At 38.7% G+C, this 15623-nt stretch overlaps 1 pseudogene; it reads right to left on the reverse strand.

Annotated features, from left to right (window-relative positions):
- Positions 1–210: 210 nt before the first annotated feature.
- The window catches only part of LOC110293388 (putative selection and upkeep of intraepithelial T-cells protein 1 homolog), a 38221-nt pseudogene continuing 22808 nt past the window's right edge, over positions 211–15623 (reverse strand).

Below are 15623 nucleotides of genomic sequence, written 5' to 3' on the forward strand. Positions count from 1 at the left end.
AATTAAGCAACACTTTAGGACAAAACAAAACTGGATTTTGTACCCTAAAATCTCCAATATTAGTAACATAGTGAAAGAAATGAATCTAGCAAAGGCAATCAACTAGACAATAGGTAAATGATAAATAAAAGGAAGGAAAAATAATGGCCTAAAACCAAGTGAAGAAATCATGTAATATTTATTTCAAGTCTAAATTATATAAAGTGATAATTATTTCAATAATGAATATATGAATTTTATCCATAGAACAGTGCTTGTGCTTTCCTTTTGGCCTGTTAGAGGTTTGTAAAGGCAACAAGTGACATTCCTGAAGGAGTTGTCTGTAAGGAGAAAGGTTATTGTCATATTGAACAGTGTGTCTCTGTCCTGTGAATGGAATTTTGATGCATCTGGAATGAACCCTCCTCTGTTGTCTCTCCATTCCAAACGGGGCTGTGGGAACCAACCTCCTGAATGACACTCCACTATTACACCTTTGGTAGTAGGAGGATGAACAAGAATTTGAACCCGGGATTTCCCAGCTGGTTGTAAACAAAGATAAAACAGTAGTGCACAGTGAATGGAAAGAGAAAAAGAACACAAAAGGAAAACTACTCCTCCTACATGTTAAATCCAGTGTTTGTAGATATAAAGATGGTCAAAACTCTATGGGGCTCCAAGTGACACAATAAATCAATTAAGACAGAAAGCACTAGATAAGAAGATGGGGAGAAAAAAATTCAATTAGCAACTTGTTCTAAATAATTCTGTGGAAAAAAAGGCTTCCTTATCTCATTTAGTTATCTTTCAGTAAAATATTTGCTCTGTATTAATCTAAACTGCTGAGATAAGTCTTCAGATTACAAATATCAACAAAACCATATAAGATTCAATTCCCTTGTCAAATTTATGAGCAGACATTTTTCTTATATGTAATTCAGTGAGTGAATTTAGAAATTACTCTCAAAAGAATCAAACCTTGACTTCTGTGATGTGCTCTTCAGAGAATTTGCCACTTTTGAAGATGCAGTGATATTGCCCTTCACCATCAGAACTGACAGTAAGGATCCTGAGGGTCAGTCTCCCTTCTCCAATGGCATCCTTCAAACATTCTATTCTCTCAACACATTTGGGGATAATTTCTCCAAACATGTCTTTGCCATCCTTATATAGATAAATAGGCTGTGTATAGTGGGACCTGAACCAGGGAATATCCATATGCTGTGCATTTTGTGGTGGAGACAACTGAAAGCTGAGCTCCAGTACTGTACCAACAGGAGCCAAGATTGTTTACTCTAATCTATTCACTGTGAATCCTTATGGGAAGAGAAATAATAACCAAAACATGTAGTAAAGTCCTCTAAGTTACCCCCTCCCCCAAACACAGAAACACATTTTTTAGTCTGGGTTAACTTTTTTCAGCATACTTGAAAAAAATTCTAATTTTACATATGACTTTAATAGTGGCACATCAAACTGTTCCAAAAAATTGAATAACATCCATTGCTTCTAAATGACTTGTAAAGATAATTTCTATCAGCTTAGTAGTTGATCCTTCTTTCATTTTATTTCATTCTTTCTTTGAGTGAATCTAAGATTTGTTTTTATCTTTTAAGTGAAATGAGACTTTGTTTATGATTTTATGCTTAAGCTCTAAAGATTTTCATTAAATAATTTTAACTTTTAAATTTGTATCCACTTCATACTTAAATTTGTCCTTAAGACCCTCTACTGAGTCAGGTGTGGTGGTACACATGATTAATCTCAGCCCTTGAGGAGGCAGAAACCAGTGGATATCTGTAAGTTTGAGACCAACCAGCTTTACAAAGTGAGTTCTGGGATGACAGACTTTAACAAAGGAAAAACTTGTTTAAAAACATGTACAACTGCTGCCATTTTTCTAAACTACATTAATTTCTAACTGCATTTTTAGATGTATTTTTATACCTATATATAGTTATAGCTCTCACCTATTATCAAAAACTACTTTTTGAATACTATGGAAACAACTATAGAAATTCTCAGTTCACCAAAATGCAGAGACTCAGAGAATAACTAATGGTGGGGTGCACTAATACATCTGCAAAATAACTCTTACAACCACCCCATAAGGAATGTAACAGATTATCAGTGTATGCTGATCTTTTGGGGCTGATTTATTGGGCTCTTTTACCTACCAACCTTCTAACTTTTATTCCACCATTATTCCTTCCAACCCCAGCATTTGGTAGAAGAGAAATAAGGCTAGTGGGGAAATGGGGTATAGACCTCTTTTGACTAATTCCTGCTGATTGTGGTGTCAAGTTCCTTGGGAGAAAGTACAATTTTTATTGTCAGAATATCTCCAATCCACAACCACAATCTAGCTAAGAGCAATCCAGCAACACAACATTCTAGGAATCCAGAAATTTTGCAATCCAACAATCCAGAAATCCAACAATAACAAAAATAGCAGTGGTAACAAGCAGCAGCAGGGGTAGAAGCAGACAGAGGCCCTTTGGGAGATTTCACATTTATACCTACTCTGGAGTGTATAAAAAGTCTTTTGTACTATATGAAAGAATAACCCACCAATAAAATTGCTGTTCATCTATTAGCTTAGACAGGAAATAGTGTGGTAGAAGTTCTGATATACAGAGAATTCTGGGGGAGAGACAGGTACAGGAGAGGATTTGTCCCAGGGAGAGGAAGACAGATGGTCACATGAAACTGAGGACCAGGGAACCATCCATTTGGCAGAACATAGAATAAAATAATGGATCATTAACTTATGATCTAGTGGTATAAAACATAGTGTTGGTCTAGCATCTGCAAATATGTAAGAAGTTTCAGAGTCGTTATTTTCTGGAACAAAATGGACAGATGGAAAACTCCATGGTTACAGATGACAAAGCCAATGACAACAAAAGAGTCCCCAGAATTCAAGACAAATTTTCTGCAGCTGGCAAAAGTTACACCCCTCCTCAAGCCTGATACAAATCATAGTGGTTGTGGTAGCAGCCCTATATCCCCCGCCGTGTTTTAAAAACATTCACATAACATCACTAGGATTTTAAAGAACCCAGAATTCTCACTAAATATGTGGAGATAAAATTACAGGGCCTAGAGGACCAGGATTACAGCTTTGGGATGATGTTTTTTATATAGTAGTATAGCTGAACCCATAAAACCTTAGAGTGACATGGTAGTATGGAAGGGGCAAATCTCACAAGGTTTCACCTTTAGATGAAGAGCTACAAGCAATTAATGGTTCCTGACAAAAAGAAGAATCAGTCTTCTCCATGAACCAACTCCCTCATAGGTTACTCATTCCCAAATGGTCAGTCTTAAACACCTATACATATGGTCAATACTAAAAGAATTAAAGTATTTATGTTTGTGTGTGTGTGTGTGTGTGTGTGTATGTTTGTGATACAGATTAGACCATGGATTTGAGAAGGACTGGGGACGTGGGTGAATCTAGATCTTGAAAGGGTAAAAAGACAATGGGAAAAATGGTGTAAAATATGTTAACATTTTTGCCTTCTTTATTAATTTTTTATTATAGAACTCTCTCTCTCTCTCTCTCTCTCTCTCTCTTTCTTTCTTTCTTTCTTTTAGTTTTATCAGGATGGCAGAATAAAATGTTGAAACTCAATCTTCCAAATGTCCTCATGCTAAGACAATTTTTGTTTTGTTTTGTTTCATTTTGACTTTGAATATACATAGACCATAGCACATGATCATTTTGATTCTACAGTCAAAACTTTCAAATACAATTCTTGATTTTCCTATAGTTGATCAGTACTTGTCTTAACACATATTTGAGTTTATAAAAAATCTTAAAGGAAAGAAAAAATAAACTAATTTCAAAAGTGGACCAGAAATTTTAAACCACATTGCGAACCCACAAATCAGTGCAGCAATATGAGCTGAACTCTTGATATAACATTGAAAACATACATACATACATACACACACACACACACACACACACACACACACACACACACACACACGGCACATCTTTGAAATTCTTAGAGAGGAATTTCTACTTAGAAAACCACCAACCAAGGGTTCCAGCCCACAACCCCTACCAAGGCTAGAGACTGTGTTTCAGACCAACTCCAATACCCAAAGAGAGCTTGACTACCAGATGTTTCTATACAACCAGGCTTACAGTTGAGACACCACCCCCATCCCAATACCTGGCCTAAGTGGGACTCCTGTGGGGCCCAGTGGAGGCAGACTTTATCTGCCCGCCCTGATGGAGACATATCTTCCTTCAAGCTCACAACTTTGCCCAGGACAGGGCAGGTGGTCCAGAATGTTCCCACACCCCAGAGATAGCTTGAATACCAGGAGCTCCATCACAACCAGTTTCTCAGGCTCCCAGGTGGGACAGGATCCAGTTCTAGACAGCAACTTTAGTTAACACCTGTGATACCCAGATTGTGAAAGGCACATGCAACAGAACTTTTGCAACAGAAACCAATGCCATTTGGCACCATCAGAACCCAGGTCTCCCACCACAGAAAGTCCTGATTACCCTAACACAACTGATAAGCAACACTTCAACCTAAAATTCCATCTCATGAAGATGATAGAGGCATTTAAGGAGGATACAAATAACTCTCTTACAGAAATACAGGAAAACAGAGGCAAAAAGGTAGATGGCCTTAAAGAAGAAATAAATAAATTCCTTAAAGAAATACAGGAAAACACAATCACAGAGGTTAAGGAATTGAACAAAACAATTCAGGATCTAATAATGGAAATAGAAACAATAAAGAAATCACAAAGGGAAGCAACTGTGAAGATGGAAAGCCTAGGAAAGATATCAAGAGTCATAGATGAGACCATCACAAACAGAATACAAGATATAGAAGTGTGATTCTCAGTCTTAGAAGATACCATAAAAGATATTAACACAACAGTAAAAGAGAATACAAAGTGTGAAAAGCTCCTCACCCAAAAACATCCAAGAAAATTAGGACACAATGAAAAGAACAAATGTAAAAATAATGATAGAAGAGAGAAAATATTTCCAAGCCAAAGGGCCTGGAAATACCTTCATCAAAATCATAGGAAAAAAAAAACCTGCCTCCCTAAAGAAAGAAATGGCCATAAATGTACAAGAAATCTGCAGAACACCAGATAGATTTGAGCAGAAAAAATTCCTCCCATAACATAATAATCAAAACACTAAGTGCACAGAACAAAGAAAGAATATTATAAAAGTAGTAATGGAAAAAGACCAAGTAATATATAAAAGTGAACCTATAAGAATTACACCAGACTTCCAAACAGAGACTAAAAGCCAGCAGACCCTGGACAGATGTCATATAGACCCTAAGAGAACACAAATGCCAGTTCTGGCCAAACACTCAATCACCATTGGTGGAGTAACCAAGATATTCCATGACAAAACCAGATTTAAACAATATCGTTCTACTAATCCAGCCCTACAGAGAATACTAAAAGGAAAACTCCAATACAAAGAGGAAAACTATTCTCAAGAAAAATCAAGAAAACAATCATCTCAAAACCAACCCAAATGAAGAGAACCAAAAACCATAACACCACCTGTAAGAACAAAAATAACAGGAACCAACAATCTTTAACATATTTAAACATCAATGCTATCAATTCCCAATTAAAATGACATAGGTTATCAGACTGGGTATATAAACAGGACCTAGTATTTTGCTGCATACAGGAAAAAATCTCAGTGACAAGGACAGCCAGTACCAGAAATAAAAGGCTGGAAAATTTTTCCCAACAAATGGTCTCAAGAAAGGAGCTGAAGCAGCCATTCTAATATCCAACAAAATAGACTTTCAACAAAAAGTTGGCAAAAGAGATGAGGAAGGAAAAGTTCACCATAATGCATTCCTAATTCTGAACATTTATGTCCCAAATGCAAAGGCACCCACATTTGTAAAAGAAATGTTACTAGAGATCAAAACACACCTTGATCCTCACACACTAATAGTATAAGACATCAACACCCCACTCTCACCAATGGACAGATCATGAAACAGAAACTAAGCAGGAACTGTGAAAGTAACAGAATTAATGAACCAAATATATTTAACAGATAACTACAGAACTTTTCACCCTAAAACAAAAGAATATATCTTCTTAGCACCTCATGGTATGAGCATATAATCAGACACGAAACAAGATACAAATAAAAGAAGATGAAAATGATCCCATGCATTCTATCAGATCACCATTGACTAAGGCTGGTCTTCAGAAACAAACAAACAAACAAACAACAACAATAAAAACAACAGAAAGCCTACTTTCTCATGGAAACTGAATAACTCTCTAATTAATGATAATTTTTTCAAGGAAGAAATAAAGAAAAAAATTACACACTTTCTAGAATGTAATGAAAATGAAGGTATACATACCAAGACTTGAAACACAATGTAATCAGTGCTAAGGGGAAAGTTCATGGCACTGAGTACCATCCTTTAAAAAAAAAAAGGGAGAGATCCTACACTAGCAACTTAACAGCACATCTGAAAGCTCTAGAATAGAATGAAGCAAACATACCTGTGGGCCATTGGGATATACACAGGCAGGCTGGTCTCCAGTCGAGCTGAGGTCTGAACCCCAGAATGGTGATAATTTACCTACATAGCATTCCCTCATGTCTCCTGGACTCAAGACTCCTGTATAAGTTACCACTACCACAGCCCCCACAGAAGAAGCGTGGCTATCAGTCATGCAGAAAATTTCCCAAGTTTCTGACCTTCAGGCTACACTCCTCCCTGTTACCTAGCTACAGTAAAGATTAGAGCCCATCATAAGAGGAGCTGCTTGGCCACACCTCTTTCTTATTTCCTCTCTCCTCTCCTCTCCTCTCCTCTCCTCTCCTCTCCTCTCCTCTCCTCTCCTCTCCTCTCCTCTCCTCTCCTCTCCTCTCCTCTCCTCTCCTCTCCTCTCCTCTCCTCTCCTCTCCTCTCCTCTCCTCTCCTCTCCTCTCCTCTCCCCATCCTCTCCTCTCACTCTCTCTCTCCTCATGCTCTCCTCTTTCTCTCTTACTCTCTCTCTCTCCCTCTTACTCTAGCCTCTCTCTCTCTCTCTCTCTCTCTCTCTCTCTCTCTCTCTCTCTCTCTCTCTCTCTCTCTTTCTCTCTCTCTCTCCTTTTACCCTTTCTCTCCTCTTGGCCATGGCCGGTCTTCTTGCTCTCTCTCTACCTTTTCTCTTCCCCTCTGCCTTCCTACAATAAAGCTCTAAAACCATAGACTGTCTTTGTTCATCAAGGCCTGCTGTGCTTCGAAGATGGGATAAGCTTTCCTCTAATGAGCCATTTTTAATCTCCTGATGGAAGGCCTTCCTGTGCTCCAGTCAAGGCCTGGACTAAGTACTCTCACCTGCATGGGAACCTCTCTCCCTCAGCCCTCTCTCCCATAACTTCAGGGCTGAGGGTGTCACCCCAGGGCCCCTGCCGAGTGGGGTCAGTTGCTTAGAGCCCATCCTGAGCTGAGTGGAAAGTGTCCGGCAGCCCTCCCTAGTCTGCCTGCCCAGAGCACAGGAGGAACTCTGGCCAGATATGGGCTCTTTCCCTCCCCCTTCTCCCTCTATACACCCCTTTAGTTCTCAACACACACCCAAGAGGAGTAGACAGTAGGAAATTATCAAACTCAGGTCATAAATCAACCAATTAGAAACAAAGAGTCAATAGAACTTTGAGCTGTTTCTTTGAGAAAATCCACTAGATAAATAAACCCTTAAGTAAACTAACTGATCAACACAAATACAGTATTCAAATTAACAAAATCATAAATGAAAAGGGAGACAAAATAACAGAAACTGAGGAAATTATAAAACATCATCAGATCTTACTGCAAATGACTATACTAAACAAAACTGGAAAATGTATAGATGAAATGGATGATTTTCTAGACAGATACAGGTACCAAAGTTAAATCATGTCCAGATAAACTATCTAAACAGTCCCATAACCCCTAACAAAATAGAAGCAGACATTAAAACTCTTCCAAAAAAATCTCAGTACCAGATCATTTCAGTACAGAATTCTATCCAACCTTCAAAGAATACCTCATATTAATACTCCTCAAACTGTTTCACAAAGTAGAAACAGAAGGAAAACTAATTCATTCTATGAAGTCACAGTTACACTGATATCTAAGCCACAAATAAGAGAACTTCAGAACAATTTCACTTACGAATATCAATGCAAATATACTTAATAAAATTTCTGGAAACAAAATCTAAGAACACATCAAAATGATCATTCACCACAATCTAGTAGGCTTCATTCCAGGGATGCTAGAATGGTCCAATATATGGAAATCCATCAATATAATCCACTATATAAACTAACTCAAAGAAAAAATGACAGGAACATCTCATTAGATGTTGAAAAGGCTGTCAACAAAATATAATACCCCTTCATGTTAAAAGTCTTGGTAAGATCAGGAATTCAAGGCCCATACCTAAACATAATAAAAGCAATACAGCAAACCAACACCAACATCAAATTATTTGAGAGACAATTGAGGCAATCTCACTAAAATCAGGGACAAGACAAGGATGCAACTCTCTCCTTATTTATTCAATATAGTACTTGTTCTAGCTAGGGCAATTAGGCAATAAAAGGAGATTAAAGGAATACAAATCAAGAAGGAAGAATTCAAGGTATTACTATTTGCAGATATGATCATATATATAAGCAACTGTCAAAATACTACCAGAGATCTCCTATAGCTGATAAATAACTTCAGCAAAGTAGCTGGATATAAAATTAAATAAAACAAATCAGTAGACTATCTCTACTCAAGGATGAATGGGATGAGAAAAAATTAAGGAAAAAACACCCTTCACAATAGTCCCAAATAATATAAAGTATCTTGGCATAACACTAACTAAGGGTGTGAAAGATCTATATGACAAGAACTTGAAGTCTCTGAAGAAAGAAATTATAGTAGACATCAGGAGATTGAAAGAGCTCCCATGCTCATGGATGGGTAGAATTAATATGGTAAAAATGACCGTCTTACCAAAGGCAACCTACAGATTCAATGCAATCCCCATCAAAATTCCAAGTCAATTTTTACGAAGATGGAAAGAGCAATTCTCAAATTTATCTGGAATAACAAAAAACCCAGGACAGCAAAAACAATTCTTAACAGTAAAAGAAATTCTGGGGGAACCACTATTCCTGACCTCATGCTGTGCTACAGAATAACAGTGAGAAAACTACATGGTATTGATAAAGGGACCACAATTAGAGCAGAGGAATAGAATAGAAGAACCAGAAATAAATCCACACACCTACGGTCACTTGATCTTTGATAAAGAATCCAAAAAAACATGCAGTGGAAAAAATAGCGTTTTCAACAAATTATGCTAGTCTACCTGGAGGTCTGCAAGTAGAAGAGTCCAAATTGATCCATTTTTATCTCTTTGTAAAAGCTCAAGTCCAAGAGGATCAAGGACATCATCATAAAACCAGATATGCTGAATCTAATAGAAGAAAAAGTGGGAAAGATCCTTGAACACACCAGCACCGGGGAAAATTTCCTGAACAGAACACCATTTGTTCAGGTTCTAAGATCAACAATGAATAAATGGGACCTCATGAAGTTAAACACCTTCTTTAAGGCAAAGGTCACTGTTAATAGGATAAAATGGCAACCCACAGATTGGGAAAGAATCTTTACCAACCCTAAATTCGATAGAGGGCTAATACTCAAATTATACCTAGAACTCAAGAAGTTAGTCTCTAGAAAAGCAAATAACCCAGTTTAAAATGGAGTACAGAACTAAGGAAGGAGTTATGGAGACAGAATTCAGAGTTCAGAGCAGAGACAGAAGGAACGACCATCCAGAGCCTGCTCCACTTGGAAATCCACCCCATAAACAACCACCAAACCCAGACAATAGGCAGATGCCAAAAATAGCCTGCTTACAGGAGCCTGGTTTGCTGTCTCCTGCGAGGCTCTGCCAGTGCCTGGAATATACAAAAGTGGATGCTAACAGTCATACATTGGATGGAGCACAAGGTTCCCGATGAAGGATCTAGAGAAATACCCAGAGAGCTGAAGGGGTTTGCAGTCCCATAGGAGGAACAACAATATGAACTAACCAGTACCCGCAAAGCTCCTTGGAACTATACCACCAATCAAAGAAAACACATGGTGGAACTTGTGGCTATATATGTAGCAGAGGATGATCATCAATGAAAGGAGAGGTCCTTGGTCCTTTGAAGGCTGTATGCCCTAGTATAGGGGAATGTCAGGACTAGGTTGGGAAGCAGGGGGGAGGGGAGATAGGAGATTTTGGGAGAAGAATCTAGGAAAGGGGATAACATTTGAAATGTAAATAAAGAAAATATCTACTAAAAAATGGAGTGCAGAGCTAAACAGAATTCTCAACACATGTGCTTAATCCTTGAGAGCCTTGAGTCCCTCTCAAGCCTTGAGCCTTAAGAGGAAGTTGTGGTGGGAGGAGAGAGCACCCTCTTGGAGGCAAAGTGGAGTCAGAATGGGATGAAGAACTGTGGGTATGGGAGAAGAAGGGGGCCAATGAATGGAATGTAAAGAAATAAAATAATTTTAAATTTAACAAAAGAAGACAGGACAAAATAATCATGGGAGGCAAAGGGAGGTAGGGAACTAGGTGGGAGAGGGTAGGGGGAGGAAAATTTGGGGAGGGCAGGACCAGGTATGAGAAGAGAAAGAAGAGAAGTCCAGAGGGTCAGGAGAATGAATAGAAATAAGTAGCAGTAGGGGTAGGGAACTTGGAGAACCACTAGAATGTCCCAGATGCCAGAGATGTCAGAGGCTCCCAGGAACCAATTGGGATGACATTAGCTGAAATACCCAACAGTAGGGATAAAGATCACTTCCAGTAGATAGACATTGTCTCTAGTGAGAGATGGGGACACTCACCCATCTAAAAAATATTAACCCATAATTGTTCCTATATAAAGGAAATGCAGGGACCAAAATTGAGCAGAGGCTGAAGGAAAGGTCATCCAAATACTGTGATCCATTCTATCTAAAGACACCAAACTCTGATAATATTGCTGATGCCAAAATGTGCTTACAAACAAGAGCTTAGTAAGACTGTCCTCTGAAAGGCTCTGCCAGTACCTAACTAAACAGATGAATATACTCACATGCAATCATTGAACTGAGCCCGGGGACCCTGATGGAGAATTAGGGGAAGGACTGAAGGAGCCAAAGGGGATTTCAACCCCATAGGAAGGACAACAGTGTCAATTAGCCAGACCCTTCAGAGCTTCCAGAGACTAAATCACCAAACACAGAGTATACATGTATAGGTCCATGGCTACTGCTACATATGTAACAAAGGATTGCCTTATCTGGCATCAATGGGAGGGGAAGCCCTTGGTCCTGATGAGGCTTGTTGCCCCAGTGTAGGGAGATTCTAGAGGGGTAAGACAGGAATGGGTTGGTGGTTAGATGGGCATACCCTCCTATAGGCAAATGCAAGGGGGATGATATGGGGGCTTCCTGGAGGGGAGACTGGGAAGGGGAATAACATTTAAAATAAAATGATTAATAATTGTTTTAAAACACACCAGAGTTTTGAATATCTCTACAATATCCTAAAATTTATTGTAAATTTTTGGTGAGTGATCTTACAATCTCAAATTAATCCATAAGAAAATATCTCAATGAGACAGCTTAGAAACAAAATACACAGGGAAATTTAACTTCTGACAGGATGACTTTTCTGTGGAGAAAAGATGATAATATCTGAATTAAACTTTTGCATATATAAACTCACAGCAGTTGTCACCATATGCTCAAAATCTGCACAAATTTAAGCTAACTCAAATCCCAGGAAAAATGGAGGAGAGGCTCATAAAGTTCAACCCCTCACTGAGAGACTGTTGACATCTGATTGCTGATGTGCTGAGAGAGAGGGGAGAGGGAGGAGGGGGAGAGGGGGAGGGAAGAGAGAGAGAGGGAGAGGGAGAGGGAGAGGGAGAGGGAGAGGGAGAGGGAGAGGGAGAGGGAGAGGGAGAGGGAGAGGGAGAGGGAGAGGGAGAGGGAGAGGGAGAGGGAGAGGGAGAGGGAGAGGGAGAGGGAGAGGGAGAGGGAGAGGGAGAGGGAGAGGGAGAGGGAGAGGGAGAGGGAGAGGGAGACGGAGAGGGAGAGGGAGACCGAGACCGAGACCGAGACCGAGACCGAGACCGAGACCGAGACCGAGACCGAGACCGAGACCGAGACCGAGACCGAGACCGAGACCGAGACCGAGACCGAGACCGAGACCGAGACCGAGACCGAGACCGAGACCGAGACCGAGACCGAGACCGAGACCGAGACCGAGACCGAGACCGAGACCGAGACGGAAAATTTTTCTACATGGTTGCAGCCCCTCAAAGGATATCAATGCTCTAGTGGATGTTCTCACAACTATGCACATGCAGGCATCACTGTGTAGGCTTGGTGTTTATAAAGCAAGAGAGCATATGAGGATGGGGAGAAAAAAGAAAAGGTAGCGGGAAGTACAGGGAAAAACTTAGAATGCCAGGAATTGGGTGTGTATTTGAACAAAGCATACGATATCCATACATAGATATATGAAATAAAACATTATGAGGAAAAATATTCTTCATGGGTTCATCTTAAAATAAAAATGGAAAATCACTGTTATTATTTTGTAATATGGTCAAGAGAACTCTTTCAGAGAAAACACAATATAGAGACATCATAAGAGAAGTAAATCAAGACACTGAGATGCTCATCATGCAAAGGCACTTGCTGCCAACCCCAAGGAACTGAGCTGTCTCTGTTACCACATTGTAGAAGAAAAGAATAGAATAATGCAACTCATTTTCTGATACCCCATTTCTATGGTGTGTGCATGTGTGCACATGTGTGTGCATGCACACACAGGCACACACAAATCAATAAATAAAAATGCAGTAAGAGTTAGACAAAGAATCAATTGCCAAACTATATGCCGTTAATTAAATAAAGTAACTGAATATTAACATTTTTCAGAAAATAAAAATTAGAGCTTAATCATTAATCCAATAATGAAAAATACAATAAAATTAAATGATTCATATTTAATTAATTATAGTGTTTTGTTAGCAGAAGGAAAAGAAGTTATAGACAGAAAAATAGTTACAAAAGGCATATAACAGCCGGGCGTGTTGGAGCACGCCTTTAATCCCAGCACTCGGGAGGCAGAGGCAGGCGGATTTCTGGTTTCGAGGCCAGCCTGGTCTACAAAGTGAACTCCAGGACAGCCAGAGCTATAAAGAGAAACCTTGTCTTGAAAACAAAAACAAAAACAAAAACAAAAAAAAAAAAACAAAAAAAAGGCATATAACAAAGGGTTTGCATCTAAAACAGAGAAAGAAGTCTTAATTTTCAACAAAATAGCACATCTAATTAAATAGGAGTAAAATTGTTAAGCAGACATTTCAGTGTAAGTGGCATATAGATATTTTGCAATATATGTCTTTAGGGAATTAAAAAGATATTACCATAAACCTATTATTGGAGTAGCTGGAATACAACATGCCAATAACACCAAATTTTGGTTAGGACGCAGAATTTTAGGTATCTCATTTGTTGCTGATGTTCCCATCTCTATTGCAACATAACCAAACACTTTGGAAGAGACCTTCCCTTCCCTTCCCTTCCCTTCCCTTCCCTTCCCTTCCCTTCCCTTCCCTTCCCTTCCCTTCCCTTCCCTTCCCTTCCCTTCCCTTCCCTTCCCTTCCTTCCCTTCCCTTCCTTCCCTTCCCTTCCCTTCCCTTCCGTTTCCATCCCTTTCCTTAACCAAATTATTGATAGGCTCACCATAGTATTGAGCCTTCATTTACCTAGATAATACACAAAGTATTTGAAAATGAGAGATATGCAAAACTTGCATCAAATTTTTTACATCATCACTACTTACACTTGCTCAAGATTAGATGCAACCGAATGTTTTTCAGCAGGTGACTGAATAAATCAAATATGGTGCATTTATACAATGGAATATTGTTTATATGGTTCTAAGAATATGTCCATTCATTGCAATGCTATTGAACATATACAACAGTTTACAGGGCACTTAAGAAGAGGAAGAAAAAACAGGTAGATAGATAATATCACATTACAAAAGTGATCGAATTCTTCTGTACAGTGCCAGGTGGATCCAGATGAAGTATATTGAATTTAACGACTTCAGGGTCGGAGTGCTGAAATAAGGTAAACCACTGGGTGGTAGTGGCACATAATAACCTACTGCTTGAGTAATCATCTCAGATTTATAAATCAGGAAGCGACAAAGAGGAAGACTTTGTCAGGCACATAGGGCCACCAGGCAAAACCAGATCATGAACAAGGAACTCCCAAGATTGGCAGCACTAATATAACTTGGTAAAACCACTCTGTAGAAAACTAGGGTGTTCCAGGGCCTAGAGTTGCAAAGGTAATCAATTACTCAGTTAAAACATCACTGTAGGGTAGTTTTTTTTTTTTAATATATATCCATTGTATTCAGGTAATGGTATCTTGGAGAAATTATCCTACAACTGTATAACGTACTTTCACAAAGTCCACTCCCACAATAAACCACTAATACTTTCTCTCTCTTCTCTTCCTGTTGTTGTCTTCATATACTTGGTTTGACTCCTATTTTCATGTCACATATATGAACATGCCTTTATATATCTAAAATTCAGGAGTTACAAATTAAATAAACCAGGTAGTATTTTTCTCTCTTTGTGTGAACTAGTTTTCTTAATGTATTAATCACCATTAATGTATTGAACTCATTTTCCTTCAAATGACATTTTGTCCTACTATATGGTTAATATGGTTGAATATTATTTTCATATATAAAATAAACAAATAAAAATAAAAAAGAACCCCTAAAAAGAAAAAAGAAGAAAGTAACATATAGACCCAGAAAGACATATGTCACATATTCTCTCTTCATCTGTTATTCCTAGCTCTAAATATTGATGTATGAGTGTATAATCTAGACTAACATTAGAAACAAGGAGAAAAGCAGGGCGGTGGTGGCGCACGCCTTTAATCCCAGCACTTGGGAGGCAGAGGCAGGTGGATTTCTGAGTTCGAGGCCAGCCTGGACTACAAAGTGAGTTCCAGGACAGCCAGAGCTATACAGAGAAACCCTGTCTCGAAAAACCAAAAACAAAAAAAAAAACAAAAAAAAAAAAAAACAAACAACACCAGAAACAAGGAGAAAGAAAGATCATTGCAGGGGCTACAGATAGGAATGAAAGTATACAAATATGGAGGTAGAAATGGAAAAAAATGATAAGGGAGATTTTAAAAGGGGAAGGGAGAAAGTAGTCAGTACCGAACAGTGAGAAGGAAGGATAAATAACACTAATAATGTTTGAAAAGGCCTCGAAGAATCATACCATTTTATGTTTACCTAAAATTACAAATAATGTATTTACTATGTATATCTATACCTTAGATGAAGATATGATACATAAAGTTTACAATGCTTTCCCCAAGAGCTATACAGTATGTACGAAAACACTTAGCACCTGCAATGACAAACCTAGTTTTCAGTTGTTTGTCAGGGAAGTTCCAAGAGACTCCTAAACAAGATAGGATATTATTGTTTCCCTTGGCTGTCTCCCAGAAGTTGATAGGAAGTCCCTATTGCTGGAA

Source organism: Mus caroli, unplaced genomic scaffold, assembly GCF_978045245.1.
Source record: "Mus caroli unplaced genomic scaffold, Mus_caroli_1 scaffold_6, whole genome shotgun sequence".
Lineage (NCBI taxonomy): Eukaryota > Metazoa > Chordata > Mammalia > Rodentia > Muridae > Mus > Mus caroli.